Below are 12254 nucleotides of genomic sequence, written 5' to 3'. Positions count from 1 at the left end.
AGGTCAGCATTGCTATTTAGGGTATTTCATTGACAGAAATGTTTTGCGTTGATGATTTTTTGGGGTGACTAAGTTTCTATACTTGTTTGTATGTTTTATTTAATCATTTACTGTAAATTACATTTGGATATTACTGAAATTCATAAATGAGGCAACATCCAATTAGCTATGGATTATACATTTATGAACCAGTTGCTTTCAGAGCTTCATCAATAAATATGTTCAATGTCATTAGCCAAGGATACATTTCCTAGTTATCATTGTAAATGAATAAAATACAATTAATGAACTTCTATGTCATAAGGTAGCCTGTTTCCTGCTCAAAGTAAAGCATTTCCACATACCCTATATACTTTCTTACATGGTTCACTTCTTTACTCGCTCTGCAGTCAAACAGTATGATATATTTACATACAGTACCAGTCAAACGTTTGGACACACCAACTCATTCAAGAGTTTTTCCTTATTTTTACTATTTTCCACATTGTAGAATAATAGTGAAGTTATCAAAACTATGAAATAACACATATGGAATTTTGTAGTAACCAAAAAACTAATCAAAATATATTTTAGATTTTGGATTCTTCAAAGTAGCCACCCTTTGCCTTGATGACAGCTTTGCACACTCTTGGCATTCTCCCAACCTGCTTCATGAGGAATGTTTTTCCAACAGTCTTGAAGGAGTTCCCACATATGCTGAGCACTTGTTGGCTGCTTTTCCTTCACTCTGTGGTCCAACTCATCCCAAACTATCTGAATTGGGTTGAGGTTGGGTGATTGTGGAGGCCAGGCCATCTGATGCAGCACTCCATCTCTCTCCTTCTTGGTCAAATAGCCCTTATACAGCCTGGAGGTGTGTTGGGTCATTGTCCTGGTGAAAAACAAATGATAGCCCCACTAAGCGCAAACCAGATGGGATGGCGTACGGCTGCAGAATGCTGTGTTAGCCATGCTGGTTAAGTGTGCCTTGAATTCTAAATAAATCACCAACAGCGTCACCAGCAAAGCACCACCACACCATCACACCTCCTCCTCCATGCTTCACGGCGGGAACCACACATGCAGAGATCATTCGTTCACCTAATCCGTGTCTCACAAAGACACGGCGGTTGGAACAAAACATTTCTAATTTGGATTCTTCAGACCAAAGGACACATTTCCACTGGTCTAATATCCATTTCTTGTGTTTCTTGACCCAAGCAAGTCTATTCTTCTTTTTGGTGTCCTTCAGTAGTGGTTTCTTTGCAGCAATTTGACCATGAAGGCTTGATTTATGTAGTCTCCTCTGAGTAGTTAATGTTGAGATGTGTCTCTTACTTGAACTCTGTGAAGCATTTATTTGGGCTGCAATCTGAGGTGCAGTTAACTCTAATGAACTTATCCTCTGCAGCAGAGGTAACTCTGGGTCTTCCTTTCCTGTGGTGGTCCTCTGTAACGCTCGTCGTCGGGTGATAAGGAAGCGGACCAAAGCGCAGCTGGGAGCGAACACATGTTTATTTAGACACAAATAAACACGTTACCAAAACAGACAAAGAATAGACGAAACGTTAACTTGCTCAAACAAAAGAGGCAACAACCCACAAACATCGTGGGGGAAAAGGAACTTAAATGTGATTCCCAATCAGACTTCACAAGCGACAGCTGTCTGATTGGGAAATCACCCCAGAGCCCAACATAGAAATAAAACACAAAGAAAGGCTATAACCAAAACATAGAAAATAAACCATAGAAATGCCACACCCTGACCAAAATAGCAGAGTTCACCTGGTCAGGGCGTGACATCCTCATGAGAGCCAGTTTCATCATAGCGCTTGATGGTTTTTGCGACTGCACTTGAAGAAACTTTCAATGTTTCTTGACTGACCTTCATGTCTTAAAGTAATGATGGACTATAATTTCTATTTGCTTATTTGAGCTGTTCTTGCCTTAATATGGACTTGGTCTTTTACCATATAGGGCTGTCTTCTGCATACCACCCCTACCTTGTCACAACACAACTAATTGGCTCAAACGCATTAACTAGGAAAGAAATTCCACAAATGAACTTTTAACAAGGCACACCTGTTAATTGAAATACATTCCAGGTGACTACCTCATGAAGCTGGTTGAGAGAACGCAAAGAGTGTGCAAAGCTGTCATCAAGGCAAAGGGTGGCTACTTTGAAGAATCTCAAATATATCATATATTTTGATTTGTTTAACACTTTTTGGGTTACTACATAATTCCATATGTGTTATTTCATAGTCTTGATGTCTTCAATATTATTCTACAATGTAGAAAATATGAAAAATAAACAAAAACCCTGGAATGAGTAGGTGTGTACAAACTTTTGGCTGGTACTATATGTTGAAAGTTTGTAGGGATAAGTATGCAGCGAGATGTACTGTAGGCCTATGCATAACTGTTTCCATCTCTTAACTGCAGGTACAAAGTTGTTGGCGGTGAGGTTAGGCTTGCAGCTCACTTCAATAACTGTATGTCTATTTATTGTTCTCTTGAAAGGTTTGTTACATGGCCTGTAATGCTGGATATCACTCCTGCTGCTGTTGCTGTCTGTCATTCCTTATCACCACTAATTCCTTACGTTTCTGCACACAAATTTTTCAATACTATATTAGCATACCGCTACAGTAGCTGCTGCTTGCCGGGGGGGTGAAAGAAGGCGATAATCTCCCTATTTTTTCTGTTTATCTGCAAGCTATCCTTCAGCAAAGTGCTCGACATTAGGAATTCTTCAGCAGTCACTTATATGAGAGAGAAGGAATTTAACGTTTCAATTCGCATCATTTTGAAATATGAAACGAGGCTTGTGTTCTCGATGACAAACGCACTTAAGTTATTCTTTTAATATTCCTCCAAATTATTCTGTTTTACCCCAGGTTAAATGGCAATGTTACAAAAGAGCGTAAATAAAATTATTAAATACCTACCACAATAGTTTGGGGGAGCGCGGGGGCGACTTACATGCACATTTAATTGCATTACAAGACAAACATTTAGCAGCATAATGTAGAATCAGAGCGGTATAATTTCACAGCGCTTCCACACAAAAACACAGCGCCTGGCATCCATTCTGGCATATCCATCACAATACCCCTATCTGCAAGGTGCAGGGTAACTTGATTTAAGGGCAACTTATTGGATTTTGGGAGGGACGGAGAGGGTAGAAAAGAAAAACAAAAGGGAGGAATGAATCACGTTGAGGTGCTATGACGGAGCCTACAAAGGCAGCCATGAAACAGTTGCTTGACGAGAGAATGATTGCATGATCTGCACGTAACCGCCTGCCACTGGCAATGTTCTCCCTCCAACTCAGCTTGTCAGGTGTAATAATTTTGTTCGGCTTAATGTTTTATGCTAATGCACTCGGGGAGAGTTTTGTCAGGGGTTGTTTTTTGTTTTTGTGTGAATGTGAGAGGATTTGTGTGGTGGGGGTCTGTGTGTGTGTGTTTGTGTGTGTATGTGTGTTTTTGTGTGTACGTGTGTGTGTGTGCGTGTGTGTGAAAGTGTGTGTGTACTCTTATGTTTGTGCATATGTGCGTTCATGCGTGTGTGTGAAAGTGTGTGTGTGTGCATGCAAGTGTGTGTGTGGTGTGTGTGGTGTATGTGGTGTGTGTGTGTGTGCAGTGCATTGTTTTTTAAGCAATCTGAAAATATTTGCATCCTCTGAACGTTGCCGGTGTTGCCCTGATTAGTTCCTGTATGCATCAAGGTTTTCTCTGGTGGAGATCACACGGCTCATGTCACATCATGTGCTGCCTGGATTGCAGGGGCTGGCATGTACTGGGGCCTGCTCCTCCTATTCCACTTAGCCCATCTTCATGACAGCATGGAGAGGAGAGGAGAGGAGTTTTGCATACTATTGAGATACAACTCAATGTATTGGCAATTCCCTACGATGATGGATAGAGGTGGAATCAATTTGTATGTTTTGAAGTTTGATTGAATTGACCTCAAAGACAGATCACCAAGGTGACCAGAAAAACTCAAGCAATCATCTCATTTGTCTCTGCAATCAATGTGGTCAATACTGATTCGTTTTCCAATCCTGTAACCTATAATGTGATACCCCATGTTTTTCCACTGCTATCTGCTGTGTCTAGCCACACATGGTCCATAACAATCATATTGGATTCTCCCTTTGCCCAGCTTGCAAAGAGTACACCAGCAACATCAGTTTGGGGATCTCTTTCATTCAAAAAGGCAAAGCACTACCACTGAACTCAAAGAACCCAGTCAAAGCGCAGACCATCGAACCACATTTATGCCCCAAATCAAATAGTTTCCCCTATAAATAACAATGGTAATCATCTCTAAAAGCCAACCAAGAGAAAAAGGCTTTAGAAGCACCATGGACCAAACTTAACACGGCCCCCAGGTCCCCTTTATGAACTAATGCCTTTTTCTACTTTACGGCCCTATATCTTTTTTTATGGTTCATTGTCATCATCAGAGGAGCTCATCTGAGAATCACAGACTAATGTCAGCATTGAGGAAGAAGCTAGTCAGTCAGGCTTTCATTCTCACCAGGGTTTTTCTATTTATTTTGTGCCTTAATTCGCTGCCAGATGCAATCAAAGTGATGTAGCCTGTGGAAAACTGGTCCACTGTCTTATCTCCAGAATGATATTCTCTACTATTTATTACCTTAAAAACCCTCTAATACTTTTATGTAGCCGGCTGACTCTTATAGAGCTGGTTCTCTCTCTTCCTCAGTTTCCTATTTCAGTCAAACAAAAGTTGGAGATAACTGCCTTTTTGTGGGTGTCAGTGTGAAATAATAATAATTACAAAAATATACATATATTTGGTGGGTGTGTATCAATGTGTGAATTTGAAATGTGTTTTTTTGCATATCATTTCTGACTAATTGAGTTGTTCTTTACTTCATTCTTCTGAATTCTCAATAGGATGTCACTCCCGTAGTTTTACTGTTTCAGTTCTACTTGTCATTATTTCACATGCACTTTTCTTTCATTTCTCACAATCACTAACTTTAATGTTGTTGTTAAAGATATGTGGGGAGCTGAATGTTGATGACTTTGAAAATAAATTGTATTTTTAAAGAAGTGATGCCTCCTTTGATCTACAGCACAATGCCTTGCAAAGTATTCTGACCCCTTGGATTTATTCACATTTTATTGTGTTACAAAGTGGGATAAAAAAAAGGTCATCAATCTGCAGAGAATACTCTGTAATGACAAAGTGGAAGATTATTTTTTTTTTTTAAAGATTAATATAAATGTAATCACTAAAATATAGTCGTTGCATGAGTATTCAGCTCCCTCAGTAAATACATGTTATAAACACCTTTGGCATCGATTACAGCTGTGAGTCTTCTTGGGTACGTCTATAAGAGCACTCCTGGATTGCCCATTATTATTTTCAAAATGCATCAAGCTCTGTCAAAAATGAATAAAACGCTCTGGATCATGGCTAGACAGCAATTTTCAAGTCTCTAGATTTTCAAGCAGATTTAAGTAAAAACTGTAAAGGCCACTCAGGAACATTCCATGTCTTCTTGGTAAACAACTCCAGTGTAGATTTGGTGTTGTAGGTTACTGTCCTGCTGAAAGGTGAATTCCTCTCCCAGTCTCTGGTGTAAAGCAGACTGAAGCAGGTTTTCCTTTAGGATTTTGCCTGTGCTTAGCTCCATCCCATTTATTTTTATCCTGTAAAAACTCCCCAGTATTTGTCGAGATCAAGCATACCCATACCATGATGCAGCCACCACCATGCTTGAAAATAAGGAGGCAGTTACGCAGTGTTGTGTTGTGTTGAATTTGCCCTGAAGATAAGGCTTTGCATTTCAGCCAATGAGTGTATTTCTTTTCTGTGATTTTTTTTTCTTCAGTATTACTTTATTGCCTGCATGTTTTGGAATATTTTTATTCTGTATATTTGTATTCTTCTTTTCACGCTGTCATTTAGATTATTATTGTGGAGTTACTACAATGTTGTTGATGTCATGTCCTGACCAGTAAAGGGGTTATTGGTTCTTATAGTTTGGTCAGGACGTGGCAGGGGGTATTTGTTTTATGTGGTTCAGGGTGTGTTTGTTTATGTGTTCATGTAGAGGGGGTATTTGGTTTATATGGTTCGGGGTGGTTGTGTATGTAGAGGGGTATTTGATTTATTAGTCCAGGGTTTTGGTTATTGTTCTATGTTAGTTTATTTCTATGTTCAGTCTAGTCATTTGTATTCTATGTTTAGCTAATTGGTGTTGGGGCCTTCAGTTGGAGGCAGCTGTCTATCGTTGCCTCTGATTGAAGGTCCTATAAATGTGTTTGTCATGGGATTTTGTGGGAGATTGTTTCTTGTTTTTCTGTGTGCCTGACGAGACTGTCTAATTCGTTTGTTTTTATATACGTTGTTTGTGTTTTTCCTTCTTCACTAATAAAAAGAAGATGAGTATACATTTTCCCGCTGCGTTTTGGTCTACACCCTACGACACCCGTGACGGAATCTCCCACCAAACACGGACCAAGCAGCGGAGGAGGGAGCAGCAACAGAGCCCAGTGAAATCATGGACATGGGAGGAAATTCTGGACGGGGCTGGACCATGGCACCAGGCTAGGGAATATCGTCACCCACTGGAGGAGATAGAGGCAGCCAAGGCGGAGCGACGCCGGTATGAAGCTTTGTACGCGCCGATGGGGAAGTACGAGAGGCACCCCCAATAAAAAAAAATTGGGGGGGGGGCACACGGGTAGTTTGGCTGGGCCAAGGGTGAGCCCTAAGCCAGCTCCCGTGCTTATTATGGTAAGCATTTGGAGTGGAGAGCGCCGGAGTATGCGGTAGTGCGCACGATCTCGCCCTTGCGCACGATCTCGCCCATGCGCACGCACAGTCCGGTGCGAGCGATCCCAGCCCCTCGCAAGTGCCGTGCTAGAGTAGGCATCCAGCCTGGAAGGAGGATGCCTGCACAGCGCATCTGGCCACCAGTGCGCCTCCTAGGCCCAGGCTACCCTACGCCTGCTCTACGCACGGCAACCATCAGGCCTCTGCACAGCCCAGTTCGCCCAGTACCAGCCCAGTACCAGCCCAGTACCAGCACTCCGCTCGTGCAGGGCTGCTATTTCTATCCAGCCAGGACGGGTTGTGCAAGAGGTGCGTTCCAGACCTCCAGTGCTTACCCATGTCCCGGTGTATCCAGTTCCTGCTTCTAGTGCTGACCCTGAGGTGTGTAGTCTGGCATCTCCTAAACCAGCACCACGCACCAGGCGTCCAGTACGTCAGGCCAGTCCTGAGCTTCCGACGACAGTGCCTCGTCCAGAGTGTCCGGCAACAGTGCCTCATCCAGAACTTCCGGCAACAGTGCCTCGTCCAGAGTGTCCGGCAACAGTGCCACGTCCAGACCAGACCAGGAGAGACGGCCCACTGTCCGGAACCAGGAGAGACGGCCCACTGTCCGGAACCAGGAGAGATGGCCCACTGTCCGGAACCAGGAGAGACGGCCCACTGTCCGGAACCAGGAGAGTTGCCCTACGGTCCGGAGCTCCCAGAGTCGCCCTACGGTCCGGAGCTCCCAAAGTCGCCCTACGGTCCGGAGCTCCCAGAGTCGCCCTACAGTCCGGAGCTTCCAGAGTACAGTCCAGGGTTCTCAGTGACTGGCCTCTGGCAAAGGTATGCAGTGGGGGTGGTGTGGTCAGGTAGGGGATTAAGGCCTGAGCCTAAGCCACCTCCACTGTAGGAGGTTTGGGGAGGGGGGGTGTAGCACAGGAGCCGTTGGTGACGGCAGCCACCCTCCCTTCCCTCCCTTTAGTTTAGGGGTTTATTTTTGTAGTTTTGTTTTGTTTGTAAGGTGCATCCGGGGTATGCATCTTTGGGGGGGGGGGGTACTGTCACGTCATGAACAGTAAAGGGGTTATTTGTTCTTGTAGTTTGGTCAGGATGTGGCAGGGGGTATTTGTTTTATGTGGTTTAGGGTGTGGTTGTGTATGTGTTCATGTAGAGGGGGTATTTGGTTTATAAGGTTCGGGGTGGTTGTGTATGTAGAGGGGTATTTGATTTATTAGTCCAGGGTTTTGGTTATTGTTCTATGTTAGTTTATTTCTATGTTCTGTCTAGGTGTTTGTATTTCTATGTTTTGGTAATGGGGATTGGGGCCTTCAATTGGAGGCAGCTGTCTATCATTGCCTCTGATTGAAGGTCCTATATTTAGGAGTGTGTTTGTCATGGGATATTGTGGGAGATTGTTTCCGTGTATAGCTTCATGCCTTACAGGACTGTTAATCGTCGTTGTGTTTTTGTATACATGTTTGTTTTGGTTTTCCTTCTTTGTCCTCAATAAAAAGAAGATGAGTATACATTTTCCCGCTGCGTTTTGGTCTACACCCTACGACACCCGTGACAGTTGATCCATCCTCAGTTTTCTCCCATCACAGCCATTTAACTCCGTAGCTCTCAACAATGGCCTCATGACTGCACAATCTGCATCACGAAGGATTTGAGCAGTTTAATTCCTGTCCTGCAGCTCAGTTCAGAAGGACGACTGTATCTTTGATGTGTTTGGGTGGTTTGATACTTAATTCACAGCGTAATTATTAACTTGACCATGCTTAAAGAGATATTACATGTCTGATATGTTGTTGTTACCCATCTACCAATCAGTCCCCTTCTTTATGTGGCTTTCGAAAAGTTCCCTGGTCAAAAAGCTCCCTGTAGTTGAATATGTGCTTGAAATGTAATACTTGACTGAGGGACCTTACAGATGTTCTACGTATGGGGTACAGAGGAAGGGTTAGTCATAAGAAATTATGTCAACCCCTATTATTTCACACAGAGTGAGTCCATGTCATTTATTATGTGACTTTTTAAGCCAAGGGGTCTGAACACTTTTGCAAGGCACTGTATGTTCTTTGGTGAAAAGTCAGTCAGTTTGGCTGACCACATTGTTCTACACAGACCCACACAGAGTACTATGATATGTAGGCTTTGGGGTTGGCGAACATAAATTACAGTCTCATTTGCCCTCCTCTAAAATCTCCTAAACAGCCACCATCATTTCACATAATTAATCAAAATAGCAAACCTTTCACCATGCTGTAGCTAACAACATTGACAGGCTAAAATATGCCAGTAGTGATGTATAAACCAATCAGAAAACACTTGACTAGATCGCTACTACCAAAGTGATTAGCCGTTGGTCCAGTAACCGGTGGTGTATGGATGGTGTATGGTGGTGTATGGATACAGATGGGTGGTGATGGAGGTTAGTAGGCAGCTCTGTTTCTCATCACCGACACAACCTATATGTAATGTGAGTGTTTCTGCTCCGTGCTCGGGTCACCTACCCACCACACAGATGGCTGCCATGTGCCATTCTTCTGTCCATCCATCTTGTCAACATGGCCCAATGGGAGGCTCACAGCGGGACTGGACTTCATGGTCAGACTGAAAAGGAAACAACTGGTCAGATATGTTGTTTTTCTATACTGGACCATGGTACTGTAATTTTGTTAATATTGGTAACACCGTCCATGTATATGAACACAGATCAATCCAAATTAAGAATGGCGTTGGATTGGATAGCTGCCGTTTTACGGGTTCTTGACCAATTCTGCTATTTTGTGTGTTTTTTTGTTGTTGTGCTGATCGTAACTTCTTTTGTAGTTAATGTTTCTGCCATCGTTTCCTATAACCAAAAACAGCTTCTGGACATCAGAACAGCGATTATTAATCTAAATTTTGATAAAGATTTCTACTTCAACGAGTTGGCAGCACAGGACATACTGCTCACCAGACCAGGCCCGAATCCCAGAATCCCAGAGACTCGGAAGAGAAAGAAACAACGCGCAGGCACCCTGACGAGACTACGTTGGTGAGTAACTAAACCACCTCTACCCCCCGTTCCATTAGCGAATGTACAATCACTGGAGAACAAACTGGATGAGCTCCGTTTGAGAATATTCTATCAACGGGACCTGAAGAACAGTAATATCCTATGTTTCTCGGAGCCGTGGTTAAACAAGGACAAGGTGACTGGGAATATGTCCAAATACAAACAGTGTAGTTATTCCCTCCGTAAGGCAATCAAACAGGCAAAACGTCAGTATAGAGACAAAGTGGAGTCGAAATTCAACGGCTCAGACACGAGACGGATGTGGCAGGGTCTACAGACAATCACGGACTACAAAGGGAAAACCAGCCATGTCACGGACACCGACGTCTTGCTTCCGGACAAGTTAAACATCTTCTTCGCCTGTTTTGAGGATAACACAGTGCCACTGACGCGGCCCGCTACCAAGGACTGTGGGCTCTCCTTCTCTGTGGCTGACGTGAGTAACACATTTAAGTGTGTTAACCTTCGCAAGGCCGCAAGAGGACTACCTATGTAAGAATGCTGTTCATTGACATGCTGTTCATTGACTATAGTTTAGCATTCAACACCATAGTACTCTCCATAGTACCCTACTTGTGAAGCACAGCTGAGTGAGCATACATTTAAATAAAATCAAATCAAATTTATAAAGCCCTTCTTACATCAGCTGATATCTCAAAGTGCTGTACAGAAACCCAGCCTAAAACCCCAAACAGCAAGCAATGCAGGTGTAGAAGCCCGGTGGCTAGGAAAAACTCGCTAGAAAGGCCAGAACCTAGGAAGAAACCTAGAGAGGAACCAGGCTATGAGGGGTGGCCAGTCCTCTTCTGGCTGTGCCGGGTGGAGATTATAGCAGAATATGGCCAAGATGTTCAAATGTTCATAGATAATAATAAATAGAGTGGTTGTCGAGGTTGCAACAGGTCAGCACCTCAGGAGTAAATGTCAGTTGGCTTTTCATAGCCGATCATTCAGAGTATCTCTACCGCTCCTGCTGTCTCTAGAGAGTTGAAAACAGCAGGTCTGGGACAGGTAGCACGTCTGGTGAACAGGTCAGGGTTCCATTGCCGCAGGCAGAACAGTTGAAACTGGAGCAGCAGCACGGCCAGGTGGACTGGGGACAGCACGGAGTCATCAAGCCAGGTAGTCCTGAGGCATTGTCCTAGGGCTCAGGTCCTCCGAGAGAGAGAAACAAAGAAACAAAGAAAAAAAGAGAGAAAGAAAGAATTAGAGAGAGCATACTTAAATTCACACAGGACACTGGATAAGACAGGAGAAATACTCCAGATATAACAGACTGACCCTAGCCCCCCGACATATAAACTACTGCAGCATAAATACTGGAGGCTGAGACAGGAGGGGTCAGGAGACACTGTGGCCCCGTCCGACAATACCCCTGGACAGGGCCAAACAGGCAGGATATAACCCCACCCACTTTGCCAAAGCACAGCCCCCACACCACTAGAGGGATATCTTTAACCACATCCTGAGACAAAGCCGAGTATAGCCCACAAAGATCTCCGCCACGGCACAACCCAAGGGGGGGCGCCAACCCAGACAGGAAGATCACGTCAGTGAGTCAACCCACTCAAGTGACGCACCCCTCCTAGGGACGGCATGGAAGAGCACCAGTAAGCCAGTGACTCAGCCCCTGTAATAGGGTTAAAGGCAGAGAATCCCCCATCATTTAATTTTTTTCTTTTTCTTTTACTGGACCGGTAGGTGCCTGTATCTGATGGTCAGTCTCAGCGGAGGGAGAGAGCAGCAGACTAAGAGTCCGCCTCTCAAAATACTTCGCTCTCTCATTCCTCCACTGACACTGACCAGTGGAGGGGCACCGTCTTCCACATCATTTCTGCCCCAAGCACAAATTCATGTTGTTACTCCTATGAACAGAGAAAGTGAAATATTCTTTGATATTAAAAAAGACCCAAGCCACTAATAATAATAACAACAATGCAAGCCTATAGATACACTTTTCTACTCATTCATTACTGCTGCAGTACTTGTTGTAGCGCTGAGTGTAAATATTAAGAACGTGCATTTTATGGCTTATAAAAGTGTTGAATACAAACTGTTGACAGTGCTGAGTAAGAACTTAAACACAAATTTGACAGTCTCTCTCTGTTCATGCTTTTAAAATCTCACAGTATCAATTTTGATGTAGACTTATTCTTATGCCTGCTACGTTACTGCAGACACTGTCATCTGAGCCATCCGATTGGCCAGCGGTAGGCCGATAGTACACTTGATTTGCTTTCTGGGCCCGCCAGGAAGGAAAAGTTTGTACCTTCAGACACATGAAATTGTTCAAAATGGCAACAGTTTGCCTACAAAGCGCAGAGCAGCTGAATCGGGTGCAACTACCACCAACAGCCTGAGACGAATAAAAAAAATAGGAACACAAGGCTATATTTTTGTTTTTTTTACA

The sequence above is a fragment of the Salmo trutta genome, chromosome 25 (genome assembly GCF_901001165.1).
Source record: "Salmo trutta chromosome 25, fSalTru1.1, whole genome shotgun sequence".
Taxonomy (NCBI): Eukaryota; Metazoa; Chordata; class Actinopteri; order Salmoniformes; family Salmonidae; genus Salmo; species Salmo trutta.
This window is presented reverse-complemented; position numbering follows the sequence as displayed.